The sequence below is a fragment of the Colobus angolensis genome, unplaced genomic scaffold (genome assembly GCF_000951035.1).
Source record: "Colobus angolensis palliatus isolate OR3802 unplaced genomic scaffold, Cang.pa_1.0 Scaffold41, whole genome shotgun sequence".
NCBI lineage: Eukaryota > Metazoa > Chordata > Mammalia > Primates > Cercopithecidae > Colobus > Colobus angolensis.
In genome coordinates, this window is record NW_012117488.1 from 9,332,813 (window position 1) to 9,351,155 (window position 18,343).

An 18,343-nucleotide genomic window follows, 5' to 3' on the forward strand; every position below is an offset into this window, starting at 1 on the left:
TGAAGCATAAAGATAAAGCACTCAGATATATAAACGTTGTGCTTTCAGTGAGTCACCACCTGATTTTTTGGAGAAAAGCATAAGAATATAATCTCAACATTATTTTCGGTCTATTTTGACAGTGAGTTCAAAAAACCAGCGATTTCCCAAAATCTGTAACGGAAATACCCAGGGACCCCCAGACTGTTTACAAACATATTCTCTCCTGGGTTCTCATAGCAATTTGCTCCCATTTCCTCAGTAAGACTTACTATCCTGAATTATAATTGTTTGTACTTGTATTTCCTGACCTTTCACCTCTTTCTTCATCTCTTAGAACTTTCCTGCTTCTCCTGACACCTTCCTCTTCTTTACATTCTACTTCCAGTTTGTCTCCAAGTCCTATAGATTTCATTTCCCAAACATTTTAAAATCTGTCCTCTCCACTGTCATCATCCGCATCCAAGCTACCATTACCTAGCCTTGTAGCATGTCCATTGCCTCCTAACTGGCTTCTCTGTCTAATCTTGTCTCTGTCAAATCTTTTTTCTACTTTGCAGACGTGGTGATCTTTCCAAAATGGAAATCTGATAAGCTCTCATGCACTCGGCTACTTCTCAGCCTACTTTTGCAGCACTCTTACCCTCTATGATAGCAGATACAGATGCTCCTTTACTTACAAAGGGATTACATCCCGATCAACACATTATAAGATGAAAATATTGTAAGCCCAAAATGCATTTAATACACCTAACCTACTGAACGTCATAGACTAGCCTACCTTAAATGTGCTCAGAGCACTTATACTAGCCCATAGTTGGGCAAAATCATCTAACACACAGGTTATTTTACAATAAATTATTGACTGTCTCATGTAATTTGTTGAATACTGTGTTGAAATGAAAAACAGAACGGTTGTATGGGTACGGAAAATACAGTTTCTACTGAATGCATATTGCTTTCTCACCATCTAGTTGAAAAATAGTAAGCTGAACCAGCATAAGTCAGAGACTGTCCATATACATTGAACACTTAATGCATGCTGAACACGTTGTGCTTACTGCTCTGCATATACTATTTAACTCAGTCCTCACAGACCACTTTGAGGCTGCTATGTCATCCCCTTAAGCAGTTGAGGAAACTGATGCAGAGTGTATTTAAACAATTTACCCAAAGAGCCACAGCTAATTATTAGTAGGTCTCTGTTTGAAGCCACATAATTTGAATCCAGAGCCTACTTTCTGAACCTTCATTTCACACTTAACTTTTCTTTTCAGTTTCTTAAAGGCTACGTGTTCCTCCCTGCCTCCTTTTTTTTGTTGTTTTTTTTTTGGAGATGGAGTTTCACTCTTGTTGTCCAGGCTGGAGTGTAATGGCACGATCTCGGCTCACTGCAACCTCAGTCTCCCGGGTTCAAGTGATTCTTCTGCCTCGGCCTCCCAAGTAGCTGGGATTAGAGGTGTCCACCACTACGCCTGGCTAATTTTGTATTTTTAGTAGAGACAGGGTTTCACCATATTGGCCAGGCTGGTGTCAAACTCCTGACCTCAGGTGATCCTCCCGCGTTGGCCTCCCAAAGTGCTGGGATTATAGGCATGAACCACCACACCCAACCAATGCCTGAATTCTTTCTCCATGTTTTTCCCCCATACCTGATTCACCTTTCTCTCCATCTTTACCTAGATAGCTGTTTCTGATTCTTTGTATCAGCTCAAGTGTGACTTACTCCCAGATGACTTCTCTGACTCCCTAAGCTACATCTGCTTTCTTCTGTAGAAGATGTCATGGACTTTTACCCCTCCCTTCACAGCACTTACTGTGCAGTCAGTCACCCTTAGTTGTGTTTATTCCATAACACTCATCTCCAACATCAGCTGATAAACCCCAGAAATAGGACTCTTGTCTGGTGCTGCTCACCGTTGTGTCCTCAGTGCCTATAGGTATATCTAGAAAAGAGGTGCTTAATAAACACAGGATGAAAGACTGAAGCAATGCTTCTTTCTGCCTTTAACCATATTCTCTCTCTGATCCCTTTACATGCTACTATACAAGCTCCCTACAGTGTTTAAGTGTGACATATTTTAGCTCCGCCCTCTGAGATTCAATAAAGCTCTTTCTCCATCTTTAGTTTGAAAACTTCTAGGCTGGATGCAGTGGCTCACCCTTGTAATCTCAGCACTTAGGGAGGCTGAGGCGGGGGGATCACCTGAGGTCGGGAGTTCAAGACCAACCTGACCAACATGGAGAAACCCCATCTCTATTAAAAAATACAAAATTAGCCAGGCATGGTGGCACATGCCTGTAATCCCAGCTACTCGGGAGCCTGAGGCAAGAGAAACGCTTGAACCTGGGAGGCAGATGTTGCGGAGAGCTGGAATCGAGTCATTGCACTCCAGCTTGGGCAACAAGTGTGAGACTCCATCTCAAAAAAAAAAAAAAAAGAAAAGGAAAGAAAAAGGAAAAAGAAAACTTCTAGAGAAGGACCTTGACTGGCATGGTTAGGGTCAGGTTCTACTCCTAGACCTGTTGACTCCGATCAAAGAGGCCATATTACTATGTACGTCTGACTATCCCCACCTTTCTCAGAAAGAGGGAGATCATACTGTTCTAAAAAGACACTCCAATTGGTGTCCACTACAACATCCAAGTGAATGTTAGTCCAGTTGAACTTAATTAAAATAATGGCAGTATAGTAACCACTTACCATAAGCAAAGTATGTTGCTCAATGTTTTACCTATGTTATTTCATTTTATATTTATGATAACCCTATGATGTAGGTTTTCCTATGTGTATTGTTATCCCCATATCACAGAGGAGAAATTAAGACTTAGAGAGTTTATCACACAGCTGGAAAATGGCAGAGTAAACCCTAACTGCAAAGTTTGCGCTCCGAACTGCTACACATTCTGCCTTCTTAAGGTAAAGCTATTGGAGTATACAGATAACCAAAATTTTACTAGATGATTAGTTGCATCCATGTACAGATGTAAAGGAAAGAATCCTCCTAGTAATTACACACAGAGTCTGTAATACAAAGTGACGAATTGGGAGTAAGAGGAAAAATAAGATGTATATAAAATGCAGCAAGGGTTATCTCTGTTTAATGATAGTGAAATAGTAAAAGTAAATAAAAAAGATTATGTGAAGTTGTGTTAACACATAACTGCGCACACACAAACATACACAAGCAAACACAAAATAAATAAGCAAGGAATTTGAATCCATCCCAGTACTGCCCATTGGGGTTGAAAAAAGCCCTCTCTCCAGAGAGCACAAAAATATAAGCTCACATATTGATCAGAAAATCATGTTTCAATACACTCATTTTCATTTTCAAAGTGGAAATTTTTATTAGATCCTCAAAAGTATTGTATTCAAATTCACTCCAGAGAAATCTTTATAAGAGAAAATATAAATTGAGTTTCACATGCTGACACCTATTTTAGGGATTTGGGAATAAAAGATAAAAGAAACTAATTTTCTATAAATCCTGGTATATTATCAAAGTGGTACATTAATTTTTATATTAAATTATTTAACTATTAGCATATTATAAAATTTAAAATGACAGTTCTGTTTTACACAATTACAAAGCATTGAATTTGAATATGATTTAATAATATGTAAAATGCACTATCATATGAAGTTGATCTGATTAACTTCATAATACTATATACTTATAAAATATTATTAAAAATATATTAACATGGTTCCCTTTAAAACATCCTTTCCTCTGATATGACTATGCCCAATGCTTTAATGAATATGATCAAATGCTTTAATTTATTCCCTAAACATTTTCTTGACACTATTGGTTTCTATAATTGTTTTCTAGATAATTTAGCTATAAAACATTTCAATATTTCAGTTTTATCATGTATGTGATGCACCATTAAATTCTATTGTATAAATCTGTTAGATATCATAAAAATGTTCCTATAATTAAACCAGAGAAGTACATATGAATTGGATCCTGTTCTAATTGTCATTTATTCCAATTCTGATCTGTTTAAAAATTGAGCTGAAAGTAGATGTTAAAATCTGAGAAACTTAAAGGAAACGGTGTATTTATGGATCAGGTTTTTAACATCTATGAAAAAAATATTCAAAAACAGGCATTTTCTTTCAAAATACAATTATAATAACATCATAGATTTTTAACATAACAAATTTGATAAAAACATTTTTCTTTGTACTTTCAATAAATCAGTTGGTACATATGTGTTAACTACCTTCTATGTGACAGAAATATTTCTGTGTACATGGAAAGCTGGAAGAATACAATATTCAGTTAGGTATTTGTTCAATTGACATCTGACTCAAAAAGGATTTCAAAATAAATTAAAATAGGTTTGTATTTAAGTAAAATGGTAATAGGTGTTAAGGAAATTAAGGCAACACCAATACAGAGGAGCTGTTGGACCAGTGGACTCATACGCGCCATGACCCTCAGTCAAACAATTGGGTATAGCTCTTCAGCTCTGTTTGCCTCTCATGCTGCAAAAACCCCTTTGCTTCCCCACTTCTGAATAACTCTCATGCTATGCTCCTTAATAACTCAGCACCCCCACAGGCATCTTACACTCAGCAAACACTACAATGAGGCTTATTTTAAACATCCTACCTGGCCAACTGCATTCAATTCATGTTTATATGTGTCAGGGATGTGAATTTATCTCACTAAACCTAAAATTCTGAATACTAGACCGCTTGGATATCCTACAGGCACTTTTTAGTTAACATCCTAAAAACTGAATTCATACCATTTCTACTCCCCAATCTATACCTGTGTCTCCACTTACATCCCCTGGCACCAGTTCTACCTGTTGCTCAGGGCACAAATTTGGGAGCTATTCTAGGTGCTTTCCTTTCCTCATTCTACATCCCTCGTCTCTGGCCTGGGATCAACTGCTACATGCTGGCTTGCTTTACTTCAGATTCATGACTGCTAAACTTCAGTGTGCCCACATCAATCCTACAGCCTCTCTCAGTCAATTCACTCTCTCTCCTAAATGACTATTTCACAATTTTTGCTTCTCCTCAAATTCCCAGTATCTCTTCCTGGTCTTCATCCTCAGTGGATGACTTTCCATATTATCTCACTGAGAAATAGAAACAATCTCCAAAAGACTTTCTAAGAGCCCCTGTCCCACATCTGCCTCCTGGGCATCCAGACCCTCCTATACCGGGTCTCCTAGAACCATCCACTCCATATACTCCAGTCTCCATTTGCCTCTCAAGATGAGGAGTCAGTCTTATCATGGTCAATTTCCCCTCTCTTGACTCTTTCCTGTAATATACATACTTGCTATTAAAAATGAATAATAACTACTGACAACTTCATCTTGAACTTCTAGCTTCCAGAATTGTGAGAAAATAAATTTCTGTTCTTTAAGCCACCCAGTCTGTGGCATTTTGTTTCGAAAGCCCAAGCGAACTAATACAATAGTACACTTATATTGTTGAGTTTTCACGTTTGGGCAATCTATATTAACTTCCTTCTAGAGAAGATGAGAATTTACATGATTTTCGCCACTCTCCACCGACACTCACATACGTAGGCAGCCATGCCTCCCATTATAGTTACTATATTTGATCAGTCTGAGAGACCATTGATTTTAAGGTGTACTGTCATTTTATGTACCACTAAGAAAGAAAAATTATGCTAATTAACTATGATACAAAACTTTCTCATCACATAGACTTTTTACTGAAAAAGGCTTTTTATAATTAATCATATATAAATTTTATAATGTATCATTCTTACTCAACATAAAAATATGAGCAAAGTAAATTGTTAAAGGTATACCTAGTATTTTTTTCAAATTCAGAATCTGATGTTCAAATCACTTAGTTGACTAAGTCTTACAATCAATGTTATTCCACACTATCATCCTTTGTACCATCAAAAATGTTGACAATGTAGCAATGTAGTTTTTATAGAAGAATTCTTAAAATACCAAAAGACTTTGATGCTGGTCTTCAATTGAGTTTTGCATTATGCACAGCTATCTAGATTTTTTCCTCCTTCTTCAAAAATATTACCAGCTACATTTACTTTACTACTTCACTTTATTCCCACACCATTGATGCCTTATTTATGTATATAACCATGTAGCTGCCACCAAACCAATTATAGGACACCTCCAATACAGCATGCTGCAGTTTTTTATGTTCTTGCTTTCTGTTTGTATTTTATTTGTTTGTTTATTTTGCAGTAGGGTCTTGCTCTGTCTCCCAGACTAGAGCATAGTGGTGCAATCACAGCTCACTGCAGCCTCAATCTCCCAGGCTCAAATGATCCTCCCAACGCAGGCTTCCTGAGCAGCTGGGAATACAGGTGTGCGCCACCAAGTCTGGCTAATTATTTTGATATTTTTTAAATAGAAATTAGGTCTCACTACATTGTTCAGGCTGGTCTTGAACTCCTGAACTCAAGCAATTCTCCTGACTCAGCCTACCAAAGTGCTGGGATGACAGGCGTGAGCCACCAAGCCCAGCCTATGCTGTCTTGCATAGGTAATGACAACCTTACTATGAATTGCTGCCTGGCCAACAGCATTTGTAAGATATCATTTATTATATGATAATCCCTATTTTTAAGTATATTAAAAAGCACATGCAAGAATTAATGAAATTTAAAATATCATTTTGCTCATCATTGCACATATGAATTTACTCATCATTGCACATATGAATTTACTTTGAAGTTAATGAAGTTTCAGGGCCCCTCACTGACATGAGCATCTTCAAAATCCTTAGGAGAGGACCTAAAGATATGTTCACAGGATCACACTTCCTTTTAAATTGCAAAAGTAAGATATTTTATTAGCAACTTGTTAAGTTCACTAACCCCCTTCAACTCTGACTTTACGTTTATCATCTATCACGTTACTCCTCATGATTGGTGCTGTGATTAGAATGCTTGTGTCTGCTCCAAACTTCATGTGAGAACTCAGTCTCTAATATAACAGTATTGAGGGGTCTTTACCGGAAGTTTAGGCTATGAGGGCTCCACTTCATTTATGGATTAATGCCTTATAAAATGTCTTGAGGGGGCAAGTAAATCAGATGCAGTTATTGAGAGAGTTATAATGCCCAGGGGGCCTAATGAAGGAAAAAAAAAGATATTTATGGATTTTTCAAAATAAGAGGAAACCATCTGCAAACAGGTTATGTCCAGAGAGGACAGATGGTTCAAGATCAATGTGATGAAGAAGTCTAGAAAGTGGTCATATTGGTGAGCACTAACCCAAAGACAGTGGAGTGTCTAAAGAATCACATCAACAACATAGTGTCAGATGGACCATGAGGTCAAAATTGCTGAGATCCACTGTAGGAGATGATGTCGAGAGAAAATGTCTTAAGCAGGTGCTAAAATAATCAGACTCAATGAAATTAGATTCATGAAAGCAGTAGACATGTGCATTAGGATTTGGAAGGTCCTGAGGTGTTGGGCTTTACTTGAAGGAAAGTTGAGTGACAAGAGCTGGCTAGTGGTATAGAATCTGTCAGCCAGAGACAAGGACAAGGAACAGGCACACTACACCCCACTCACGCTCAAGAAGAAGAGGATGAGCAGATTACGTGCAGTAAGGAATGAAAGGCTCATCTCACAGAATACAGTTTGATTTTTAAACATAAGTATTATAGTGGTCCACATAATACATTTTCTGCCCATATTTCACAGTGTTTCTATGAATTTCTGTGAATTATCTTCTTCAAAAATAAATAAGAAGGAGTCAGGAGGTTAAAAAGAGGAAAATGAATAAGAAGAAGAGAAAGAGAAATTAAGGAAGAAACACTAGTGAGAAAAGAGTTGCCCTCTTCAGTGCCTGGACAATCTCTCATCTGCAAAGTGGCCCCTGCTTGCATGTGGAGCTGAGTGAAAACAAGAGGACTTCCTAGCTACTGAATGACAGCTGTCCTCTACCTATGGCTTTGTTTCTCTACTCAGTAATTCGTAAACACGTTGTGCATTAGCATGTGCAGGAAACCTTTAAAAATTTGCACGGATTCCTGGGTTTCCCCTATCCCCCCACCTTCTCTACCATCTTCCCATCCCAACCCAGTCCTATTAAAGATGAATTATTGGATATAACTTTAGGGTTTTGTGTTTAGAAACCTCCCAGATCATTATGTTACTAGATGCAGTCCTTGTTTGGGAGCTTCTACTCTAGGTTATGCCAATCCTAGGCAACTGGAAAGTTCTAATGACATGCTTACCCCAAATCCTGAACCCTCTCCACCTGGTAGAACTCCCCAAGACTGATGGGGAGAAAGTTATTCTGTGGAGATCCTGAGAGACTACAGTTGCCCAAAGAAAGTTTTCAACTCATGACTCCACAAAAACATGTTTAAAAAAGACAAATGGAAAGAATGCTACTACGGAACACAATTTTTCTCTCTTTGTGCTTTCCTTTTTTCTTCCATTATAGTCAGTGGGTTAACAAGTCTCAATGAAGTAAAGCCACACATGTTACAGCAGTCAGGAACCTGGTTTTTTTTGTTTGCTGTTTTTTTTTTTTAACTCACTGTGCATCCTATTCCACTCCTCTCCACAACTCTTATCCTATTAGAGTGGCCAAAATGTGAGGAATTTATTTCCACAAAAATGCTCCTAAATTAAAATAACTTCATGGAAAAATATGACCCAAAAGAGATACATCAAATGCAGAATGTTGAATAGAAAAAGAAAACTATAGTGTCTCTGAGGAGTCTGAGAATAAAGTCTGAGTACTGCAAGATGGAATCTTCCACCAGATTGCTGTTCAATTTAACTGTGGTTTAAAATGTGCATATGTGAAATTAACATTCAGGATCCTGGTGATTTAAAAAGCAGCAATAGGCCACCATTTGAATTCACAGACTTGTAATCCATCTTGTCCCATGGAACAACTAAATACAATATGATATCAGTGCTCAGATTTCTGGAGAGAGAAAACAGTGGCCCTATTTTTAAAAATAAAACTATGCATATGTAACTTGAACACAAAAAAGGGGAATTATGTTAATACCAAGGGGGAACTACAAAGCTTCCATCCTTTTGGTCTCAAACCAAGTAGAAATCCCCACTTAGCTCTCTAGGTCTATTAGGAATGTCATTGCACACAGACCAATGTCACATTCGTAAAACATTCTCTGAGCCTCAGACTATGCCCGTGTCTTTCAGTTTGAATGATCAGAAGAGGAGCTACTAAGTGAAGGATGAGACCTAGACTAGTGTGACTGAAGGTGCACTGATAATATCTTTCTACCTGCAACTCCACCCCATGGTTTTGTTTTTTGTTGTTTGCTTGGTTTGTTTTTTTTGTTTTGTTTTGTTTTGTTTTTTAAGATGGAGTCTTATAGTGGAAAGACTCTGAACCTAGACTCCATTCCTCGTTCATGACCTTGTAGCCTGGGGCAAGTTACTTAACTTTTCTGGAACTGTTTTTTATTGATATTTTTGTTGTTCTGTTGTCAGTAATTACAGCTGCATTTTAGTTATAGGATTGGGACCATGAGTGAAAAAGAATGGTTAAAATACCTGTTACTGGGATACCATATAACACCTATTTAGCAAATGTGGCATGGAACGGCTTCACCAAAAACAAATGAAGTCAACACCTCTGAGGTTATGTTGTGCTGATGGAGCCCATCTGGGCAGTTGACTGGGTGGAGCTGCTTCTGCTACCATAGCAAGATCTGACTGCTTCAGCCTCTTGACCCTCATCTTAGATGTGCAACCCTCACCCACTGCCCTGCTCCAGTCACACTGCCTCCCATAAGTTGGAGCAGTCTAGACTCTGACTTTCATCAGGTTCCTGTTGATAACTTTCTCCTGGCTTTTCACAGGACTCATCTCCTTAGTTCTCATTTCAAATGTCACCTCCTCAGAAAAGCTTTTTTTTATAACTATCCCTCTCTAAAGGAAGGCCTTCTTTGTATTTTTAAATACGTTCCCTCCTGTTTTTTGTTTTTGTTTTTTTCTGATTGCACACCCTAATCTGTAATGACCTTATTTATTTGGTTGTGTAACATAACCTAATGCCCCTGAGTGCCTTTGTACCCCTTCTGCCTGGGAAAGTGCCTTGCGCATAGGAGATGTGCAATAAATAAGATAATTTGTTAAACGAAAGAATGAATGAATGAATGAATGATGAATGAATGAACAAGTTATTGTTTTACCACTGTCTCAATTTTGAAGCTGTTTGGACTCAATTCCCATTCAGAGAAAGCCCTAGGGGTCTTGAAGAAAGACATTGAGAAAAATCAAATAAAATGTTGGCACTATGATGGTCTCCTAATGAAAACTTGATATATACTAATTATTGGTGGAGACATTTTTGTTATTAAAGAACAGTAGCCTCAATAGAGCATATAGTACCTTCACTTCCATTTGTCTGGGTTCCTTCAACTGTAAAGTGAGGAAACAATTTATATGCACATCATGTGTGCTGTGAAGGTTAAATGAGTTTATATACGTGAATGCTTAAAATAGTACCTGGATCTTAGTCAATGCTAAAAATGGCATTTCCAGAAGTTCTGTTTACTTCAGTCTATGGCAAAGACAATTTGAGTCAACAGGTTAATTCATCTCACTGAGACTGCAGATGTGGGAGGAAAGGCAGAATCTGTGCAGCTTTGGTCAACAGGGCCTCGATGACATACACAGAGTTAAAGAAAAGCCTATAATTCCTATTAGGTGAGAATTAGTATAATTTGATGCTGATATAACCTGACAAGATGAAAATGCTATTCCACTAAAATCTGTGGAGAGATTATATCCTCAAAGTTTTAAAGCAAACTATTTTCACTAACAACATGTGATTATTGAAAAGTTATTTTAAATCCTTGCTGACCAAACTGATCAGAGATAACGAAATATTTAAGGATCTTCTGGTCAAATGGACACCAAAGCTTGTTGGATAAAATACAGGCCAGTTGGATTTATGGTAACACATAAGTCAGCAAGTCCCTGGATTTGTCTGTCATACTTTCTGCTATGTATTGTCAGGACCCTTGAATAAAGATCCATTTCAGTTCAAAACTAGTAAGATTTTAAGATTTACCATAAATTCAGAGTTTTGAACTGATGATACACTCAATGTGTCAGTTTATAAAGATGAAAAGGTTTTTTCAAAAAAAAAATCCATGTTAGTAGGAAACTAAAAATAGCAAATGGTCCCATTTTTATATCTCAGTAGTCAGAATACAAACAAACATCCTTGGTGAAAACACATCAGTGCTTCCAATTAAGGCAATATAATTGCATGCTTTGAAGTGGAACAATGGAAAAATCTGACAAACCATTGTATTAATTTGAGACACCGACTTTAGAGACATATAAAAAAACAACACTTAATCTTTGTATGGCATCTACTTCTATATACTTTTTGCATAACATTTATGTATTGTGTGTAAACACAAACATTAGATAGATAAATAGATAGCTGGATAGATAAACATATGTTAAAGAGCTAGATGAAATCTGGTGCAACCCACTAATTCACTTTAGTAGGCCGTTTCACTGTTACTGCTGCAAGTTCTATTGTCTTCTAGTTTCATTGTCTTCCAAATTATAGAAAGCTTTATACCTTTATGCTCAGTCTGTTAATTTACTTACCTGGCAGATCTCAAATGACCAGACACAAGGATAGAGGACACGGTCTCAAATAAATCAGAGAGTGCTGTAAAAGCTGAGAGTAATGCTTTTTATCCTATGTGTGTATTTAAGTGTTTCATTTCATTTATAATGGAAAGTGCATTGGGGAAAAAATAGCAGTTCAATTAATAATCTTTTATGAACAACTGTTAGAGCACAAAGTTGTTTTCTAAACTCTTCATGAGATTACACAAGACAATTATTTAGTGATCAGTTTTCAACAGTCACTCTCTCCTTTCTTTGCCTTCTAAAACAACCTAACCAAAACTATCCATTATTTGTAAATTTATTTGTTAAGAATCTTGGTTTCTGGGCCACTGACTCTGCCTACACCAGTACTTGATTATATAAGATTTAAGAAAAAATGCCACTTAGATTTCCTTATCAAGAAAGACTTAGACATCTCGGAAGGAGGCATTTAATGTAAGCAATTAGGTGAATGAATAATTAATTATCCTATACTGATTATTGTAGATGGCTATTGTCATTCATAAGCCTTTAGAAACCCCTTTGCAAGATGGATTGTAGGTCAACAGTTATAAAATACAGCAGAAAAGCATCATTAGTACATTTTGGTCTATATCTGGAAATCATGGGAGGAAGCAGGCAGCCAGTCTAGAAGAGAGGAAATAATTCATCACTGTTGTCTTATACCCATCATAAACAGAGCAGTTACAATTAGGGCAGTTTTGTTTTAATTCTAGTCTTCCAAACTCCACCATAATCACGAAAAATTCTCTTCCAACTTTTTTTCTGAGATTTTTTTAACTTTAAAAATACTGTTACCTATTTTGTAAGGCATCATATTAATTATCTAAAACACTGAACTATTTTCCAGTAGAATTGAAAGTTCTAAAATGCAAATATGCTATAGTACTCCAGATTGGAGCAACTTTCTGTAATGTAAACTGTTATGACATGAAATTCATTTATTCATAACTTACACTGATTTTGTTGTGAGATATTCAATGTTGTAAATGTGGACTCTTTAGTAAAATGCATTGCATTGAATGCAATAATGTACTTTATCTAGCAGTGTCTAAGAACATTATCAAGGTAACTTTGAAACTCCTTCTGGTACTTATGATCAAAATTTCAGGCTGACAGTCCTGAGTATGAAATCAAAATATCCATCAGCATAACTGATATGTCAAAGGTGTGCTTTCAGCTCATAGCCAAGTGTGTAATCTCTGCATTGCCAAGACCATTATGGTAACTAGACACTCTGGGTCTTATTGTCCCTTTCATCAATGTGTAACATCATAGCATAAAGCCATCAATACATTTCAGGCACAAGTTTGGAAAAATTGAATTTAAAGATGTAATTGATCAATAATTAGGATGTACCATCCAAGAAACTAAGTCAAGATTTAGAAAATTAAGGGCATTAAATTAAAATCTAAATAAACATTTTTAAAAAGTAATAAATAGCTTAGGGTTGAGCTATACTGTTTCTACTCTGACTGTACCTAGCATACTCTACCATATTAAGTTTAGGTGTCTCTTCAACACAGGTGGTTTGGCTCCTACCCATATATAGCCTGGGGGGAAGTAATCATGATTTTTAACAATTTCTTTAAATTACTGATTTTTTGGATTTTTGAGATGGAGTCTCTCTCTGTTGCCCAGGCTGGAGTGCAGTGGTACGATCTCAGTTCACTGCAAGCTCCGCCTCCCAGGTTCATGCCATTCTCCTGCTTCAGCCTCCTGAGTAGCTGGGACTACAAGCACCCACCACCTTGCCTGGCTAATATTTTGTATTTTTAGTAGAGACGGGGTTTCACCATGTTAGCCAGGATGATCTCAATCTCCTGACCTTGTGATCCACCCACCTCGGCCTCCCAAAGTGCTAGGATTACAGGCGTGAGCCACAGCGCCTGGCCTAAATTGGTAATTTTTTAGTGTCGTGTGTAGACGGAGATAAATGATAAAGAAAGAAAATTTGTAATCATCTAACAGGTTTTTCCTGCCTGCTGCACAGACAAAATGAATTCAGTGAGACCATGGCATTGCAGTCGAGAAAGAATTTAACTGGTGTGAGGCCAGCACACATGGGAAAAACTGGAGTTATTACTCAAATCAGTCTCCCTAAAGGCTCAGAGGTTAGGGTTTTTATGGACAATTTGATGACTGGGGGACTAGGGAATGGGTGCTGCTGATTGGTTGGGAATGAAATCATAGGGTGTGGAAAATAGTCCTCTTGTATTGACGCTGCCTCTGGGTGGGGCAACAGAACCAGTTGAATCATGAGTCACAGGTCCTGGCAGAGCCAATCTGTTGTAAAGATGTCTGAAAAAAATCTCAAAAGATCAAGCTTAGGTTCTACAATGGTGATTTTATCCATAGGAGCAACTGAGGAAGTCACAAATCCTGTCACCTCTGGATACGTGACTGCTGAGCAGTAAGGAATTATAGAAATGTTGCCTACTTCTTATCAGAATTCAGAGCCCTCTCACAATCCTAACTTTGTGGCCTTTCATTAGTTTTACAAAGGTGATCTAGTTTGGGAAAGAGCTATTATTGTCCTTGCTTTAAGGTTAAACTATAAACTAAATTCCTCCCCAAATTAGCTTAGCCTATGCCCAGGATTGACCAAGGACAGCATGACGCTTAGAAGCAACATGGAGTCAACTGTGTCAGATTTCTCTTGCTGTCATAATTTTGCAAAGGTGGTTTCATATTTAGCCATTCTTTCTTAAGCAGGAAAGATAAAGAAGTTAAAGTTTGCTGAAAAGGGTATGAGGTGAGTACTCAAGTAATCTAGGAGAAGCCATCATTTTTCACATGGCATTATCATGCCAGGAAAAGTCACCATTTACCATTCTGCCCATGATTCTCCTACATAGCTATTCACAGGTTAAAGCTTTGTGTTTCAGACTCTGTAACACTGGGAAAATCACAGGTTCATTTATGAGTCTTTGTGAATTCAGAGAGGAATTTAAAGTGTTGTGTCAGGTTTAGAGTCAGGTATTTGAAAGCTTTGGCACTCCTGGGTTAAGCCATCTCAAATATAAGATGGAATTAAAGCAAGGGAAAAATAATAACACATTAACTTTTAGTTCATTGTTGTCTTAGAGCCTGAAGGCCTCTAAGAGGTTTAACAAAAGACCATGAAGAATAACATGCTTGAAATACACTCCAAAGAAGAAGAAAGTAAACAATGAACTTCAAATAGTTCAAGGCAATGCACACTAACAGTATGTAGGACCAAACATAAAAGTCTAAAGAGAAACTAAAAAGCTTTGAGACTGGCCTTTAGGATGGTGCATATGAGAAGGGGAAGAATTTCTAGTTAAAACCTTTCAAGATCCAACAGATTATACTTTTTGATGGCCAATAGTATCATTCTGACCTTGACTGCTGCTGTAGGAAATAGCGGGGCATTCAAATCTGGCCATGCATTTGCTCCACGTCAGTTAGACACTGAGAATAATGATGGCCCAAGAATAGAGGTTCTTTTGCTATATTCTTTGTTCTCTGTGGGAGAAAAATCTGAGAAAGATTTTCTATTATACCCCAAATAACATTTGTTCTGGCAGCTCATAATGGTGGGAAAAGGGAAGCAGATTATTAAATGAGGGGAAAGGTTTACCTAGGGAAACTTCCATTTATTGCATGCCAATATAACCTGGGCTTATACTAGGTACTTCATCTGTGTTAACTCATTTAATCCTAAAAACGCTCAGAGATGAGAATTGTGATTTCTATTTTATAGACAAGGAAACAAAGATGGAGAATGATAAGCCATTTGCCCAAAGCCATTCAGTGGCTGAATAATAGCGCTAAAATTTGCACTGAAATATGTTGAGTCCAAAGTTCCCAGTCTTTAATCACGATGCTTTTCTACCCATTACTAAATTTCAAGACTTGTGAGATCATCTCTAGTAAGTCTTATCATTTTATCCACCTACTTTAGGCAGATATTATCCAGAACACCCTAAGATCCACTGCACTCAATAAGGAAAAAGCTGACCTCTAGGTTTTTGCTTGAATCCATCTGCGGGGAGCAGCCAAGATGGAGCAGAGAAACAGCTCTGGTCTGTAGCACAAGATGGTCAAATAGAAACAGCGCCACTCTGTGGCTCCCATAGAGAAGAAAGAAAATAACAAGAGAATTCTACGTCTTCCATTGAGATACCCAGATTCTCTCATTGGGACTGACTAGGTGGTTGGCATGACTCATGGAGAGTGAAGCAAAACAGGGTGGAGGGAGGGCCCACCAGGAGCTGCACAGGGCAAAGGGAGCTCCCTTCCCCAGTCAAGGAAGGTGGTGAGGGATTGTGCTACCCAACTCTGAAAACCACACTCTTCCCACTGGTCTTTGCAACTTGCAGATCAGGAGGTCCCCTCATGAGCCCATTCTGCCAAGGCTTTGGGTCCCAAGCACAGATCTAACAAACTCACTGCAGTTGCTTGGGTGGGTGGCCACCCGGGCAGGCACTGAGACACAGTTTTCACATACTCCAGCTCCAGAACTTCAGTGATGCAGAAGATCCATATACTCCCATGGGAAGAGGATTGAAGCAAGGGAGCCAAGCAGTCTCAATCAGCAGGTCCCACTCCCACAAAACCCCAAAAGCTAAAGCTAAAGCCCACTCACTTGGAATCCATGCCAGCCAGCACAGCCAGCTAGAAACTCCCTAAGAAGATTGAGTTTTGAGGTGGGGAGGGCTGCCGCCATCACTGTGACTCCAGTCGGCCTTTTTCCCTTGCCACAGCTGCCAGCAAGACCAGGAGGTTTGGACTGGGAGAAGTTCCCCACAGCACACCACAGTGGCTGTGACAGTTCATGGCCAGGATGCTTCTTTAAGCAGGACCCCAACCTATTCCTCCTCACTGGGTGGGGTTTCCCTGAGGGATTATCAGCATCCCCAGCCAGGGGTTTATGGATAGAATTCTGATCTCCCTTATAGAAGCCCCTAGAAGGAGGGACAGCTGTGGTATTGTGGATCAATGGTCTTAGTCTTTTCTGCCTGCTGGCTCTGGAGAGTCAGGGCAGCCCAGATGAGGGGGATTCCCCCCAGGGCAGCACACTTACTAGACTGCTTATTTAAGTGGGTCCCAGATTCCATTCCTCCTGTCTGGGTGAGACATCCCGACAGGGATCTTCAGACACTTCACACAGGAGCATTTTGGCTGGCATCAGGTAGGTGCCTCTCTGGAACAGAGCTCCCAGAGGAAGGATAGAATGCCATCTTTGCTGTTCTGCAGCCTCCACTGGTGATACCCCCAGGTGCCAGGTGCAAGAGGGACACAGGCAAATAGGGTCTGGAGTGGACACCTGGCAAACCACAGCAGTCCCACAGAAGATGCACCTGACTGCTAAAAGAAACAAACAGAAAGCAACAACAACATCAAAAAAAAAAAAAAATCCCACAAAAACTGCATCCAAATGTCAACAGCCTCACAGATCAAAGGTAGATAAACCCATGAATGTGAGAAAGAATCAACGCAAAAACACTGAAAACTCAAAAAGCCAAGTGCCTCTTCTCCTCCAAATGATCTTAACACTTACACAGCAAGGTCACAGAACTGGGCTTAGGTGGAGATGAATTGACAGAAGAAGGCTTCAGAAGATGGGTAATAATGAATTTCACTGAGCTAAAGAAATATATTTTAACCCATTGCAATGAAGCTAAGAACCATGATAAAACATTACAGGAGCTGTTAACCGGAATAACCAGTTTTGAGAGAAACATAAGTTACATTATGGAACTGAAAAACACAACATGAGAACTTCACAATGCAAGCACAAGTATCAATAGCCAAATAGACCAAGTGAAAGAAAGGATATCAGAGCTTGAGGACTATCTTGCTGAAATAAGGCAGGCAGACAAGATTGGAGAAAAAGAATGAAAAGGAACAAACAAAACCTTCAAGAACTATGGGATTATGTAAAAAGACTGAACCTATGACTGATTGGAGTACCTAAAGAGAGGGAGAAAACAGAACCGAGTTGAAAAACACACTTCAGGATATCATTCAGGAGAACTTTCCCAACCTAGTAAGACAGGCCAACATTCAAATTCAGGAAATCCAGAGAACCCCAGTAAGATACTCCACAAGAAGTTCAACCCCAAGACACATAATCATCAGATTCTCCAGGGTTGAAATGAAGGGGAAAAAATGTTAAGGGCAGCCAGAGAGAAAGGCCAGGTCACCTATAAAGGCAAACCCATCAAACTAATAGCACACCTCTCAGCGGAAACACTACAAGCCAGAAGAGATTGGGAGCCAATATTCAACATTTTTAAAGGAAAGAATTTCAACCTAAAATTTCTTATCTGGCTGTTTTTTTCAGACAAGCAAATGCTGAGGGAATTTGTCACCAAGAGGCCTGCCTTGCCAGAGCTCCTGAAGGAAGCATTAAATATGGAAAGGAAAAAACATTACTAGTTATTTAAAAAAAAGAAAAAAAAAAACTGAAGTACAGAGATCAATGACACTATGAAGCAACTACATAAGTCTGCAAAATAACCAGTTGACATCATGATGACACGATCAAATTCACACATAATAATATTAATCTTAAATGTAAATGAACTAAAAGACCCAATTAAAAGACACAGAATGGCAAACTGGATAAAGAGTCAAGATCTATCAGTGTGCTGTCTTCAAGAGACCCATCTCACATACAAAGACACACACAGGCCCAAAATAAAGGGATACAGGAATATTTAAGAAGCAAATGGAAAGCAAAAAAAAAACAGGGGTTG